Source organism: Triticum dicoccoides, chromosome 6B (genome assembly GCF_002162155.2).
Source record: "Triticum dicoccoides isolate Atlit2015 ecotype Zavitan chromosome 6B, WEW_v2.0, whole genome shotgun sequence".
Classification (NCBI taxonomy): Eukaryota; Viridiplantae; Streptophyta; class Magnoliopsida; order Poales; family Poaceae; genus Triticum; species Triticum dicoccoides.
This window is the reverse complement of record NC_041391.1, coordinates 486,433,993-486,436,631: the sequence shown is the minus strand read 5'-3', so window position 1 is coordinate 486,436,631 and position 2,639 is coordinate 486,433,993. Positions and strand designations below refer to the sequence as shown.

General features: G+C 42.7%; 1 long non-coding RNA gene across 1 annotated transcript; it reads left to right on the top strand.

Annotated features, from left to right (window-relative positions):
• Positions 1–6: 6 nt before the first annotated feature.
• On the top strand, positions 7–2,451 carry LOC119320142. Its single transcript, XR_005154820.1, has 3 exons — positions 7–208; positions 312–1,364; positions 2,143–2,451. It is a non-coding gene; the product is annotated as an uncharacterized LOC119320142 (long non-coding RNA).
• Positions 2,452–2,639: the final 188 nt, after the last annotated feature.

Here is a 2,639-nt window from a genome sequence, read left to right as displayed (position 1 = left end):
CTTACTTCCCCCGCCCCACGCACCCCGGATCGCGCCAGCACCGTTCTCCCCTGGGTGCCGCTCGCGCCACCGCCCTCCTCCCATGGCCGCTGATGGCACCGTGTTCCCCTGCCCCCGAGCTCGCGCCGCCGGTCCCCTACAGTTCGATGACCAACGTGCTTCAGTCCAAATCCATATGCGGGGAGCTGCGAGGATGAATTGCTTTTTGGTAAGCACCCATCTCGGACGTTCATGCATTTGTTTCGTCCAAGCTCATGTGTAGAATGTGTGCCTACATGGTCAACTCTGATGCTCATGTTTCTTTGGGATAGGGAAAATGGAGCTCCAAAAAAATGTGTCTACATTTCGCAGCAGGACGAGTGATTGATTGCTCAAACAGTCAAACTAGTACTACTGCGATTGATCTGGAAGAAATCCCAGTGCTTGAAGTGTTCGTTTTTACCATGGAAATGGAAGAAGAATTAGTGCTACAAGAGATTAGTACCTGGCTGCTGCTTGACAGGCTCTGGGACGAGGGGAATCTGCTGGATTGGAGGAGCCTTGGCCTCCTCCTGCTTGGGAGCCTCTGGAATGGTAGTGGCAGGAGGAGTCTGCTGGACTGGTGCAGGAAGCGTAGCCGGGTCGGATTGAACCAAGGACTGTGAGCCGCCATTGCTGCTGCTGGAGCTCCTGTTTGGAGAATTGGCAGCGATGAGATGTACCTTGTCCCGAAGCTCCTATATCCACTTATTTGCCCGGATGTATGAATCTGACTGTAAGAATAAGGTGTGTCCCTCTACATATCAAGAGGAAAAATTGATTGCCGAGCATGCTTGTGTTTATGAAATTTAACTTTGCTATATGTTCACAAAACAGTTCAGTATCTGTCAGAGACATAATTAGGTTTGTCTATTAAATGGTAGTTTAGTACACATAAATTTGGTTGCGGTTTCGGCGAAAGAAATTCACATCAGTTCAAAATGAGAGACAGGAAAAGTTCGGAGATAAATAATTGAACATGAAATGAACTAGTGTGATTCAAATTCGGGTGACTCTATGTATTTTCTTATGCTTACAAGAATTGTAGCTGCCTTCTTGCTTGCTAATTGCTATAGCTTACAATACTTGGAGCATTTTTCGTGTGTGATCTGTACTTTAGGTGCTAACAAAAGAATATGCAAGGTTATTCAGATTGAGGATCTTAACTAATCATGTTAATGGTTGGTCTTGCTCCCTGTGCATTTTCACTCACCGAGAGCGACTACTCCAAGAAAAAAAGCCATGGGAACATGTTGCCCTCAGTCCTCTCTCGACAAATCCAGTAGTGCAGGTTCTCCTATGCGCCAAGTATTGCCAGCGGCGATGCCTCCATCATTGCTGAAATGGTATGACTTCTTTGCAAAAAAAATCAGGTCTAGTAGTTTGTCTCAAAGTCATTTATTCTGTATCGTACTCCACCTTGTGCTCCTTTCATCCCTTCCATGTTTAGATGAGATTTCTATGTGCAATCAGACTTGGGCTATAGCCCAAAAAAATTGGTGATCTTAGTTCTGAATTGCTAGGCATGCAACTCCTCGTTTGCTGCCCAATTTGTATGCTTTTTTCAGTTCATCTTGTATTGTAATTTGATGCCCAATTTGCTGTTGCTAAATGTTGTTATATGTTATCAGTTCGTGTGTGCTCTTTTCATTAGGTCGTGTGCCAATTTGTTATCAGTTTTGTGTGTGTGTGAGTTGGTAAACCAAGTGTGGCTACTGCAGAAAAAAGGCACGGGGATGTGTTGCCGTCAATTCTCTCTCGACAAATCCAGTAGTGCAGGTGCTCCGGTACCCCAATTATTGCCGGCGGTGATGCCTGCATAATGGTCCATTCGAGAGATGCTACTTTTGGTGCATATTTATCTATTTAGTTTTGTGTTCTGTTGTTTGCTCCAATTGATCCTTGTGTTAATGTTTGTATATGTTGTGCACTCTTGATCCCATCATGAAGTGAAAAATGACAAGCGAGCTAAGTACTAGTTCGGAAAGTTTGCATGTTCGAACAGATAAACATAGAAAAGTTCATTGAAAAAGTTTGGTTTGCATGTTCCGTGAAAATTTCTTGCTAAAGAAATATCTCTTGTGCACTTATTTATTCGCCTGAATATTTTGGTTTGATTCTCAGGTGCGAGATGGCGGCCGCCGACGTCGCTAAATCCCTATACAAACTACTAGTTGGCTGCTCCCAGCGGTAAATGTGGTTGGGTTCAGTAGCTAGCTCTTCCTCGAGCAAACATTTGGAGAAATTTATTGTGTTCTTGTGGTGGTGATTGACTTTAGGATCAGTAGCTAGCTTGCGTATGGAACCTGCAAGTTCAATATTGGCATTAGATTCAGTTTTTGTTGTACAAATATCTTAGTGTTCACATTTATTTGGGTAGAAGTTTATTTTAGTTCAGCTACAGAAACCATGTAGGTTCACTGATGATGATTCCATAAGTTCGGACAAGAAAACAAATAAGAATTAAAACAAAAAACTTTAAATTCTAGAAGTTCAAGTGCTCATCCACACATGATAATTCAAGATAGTAAAAGTTTAAAATGGTAAAAGCTCAAGTTGCAAAACAAAAGAAGTCTAAAACATCGTTGCAAAAAAAATTGACTTCCAAAAAAGGGAAACAC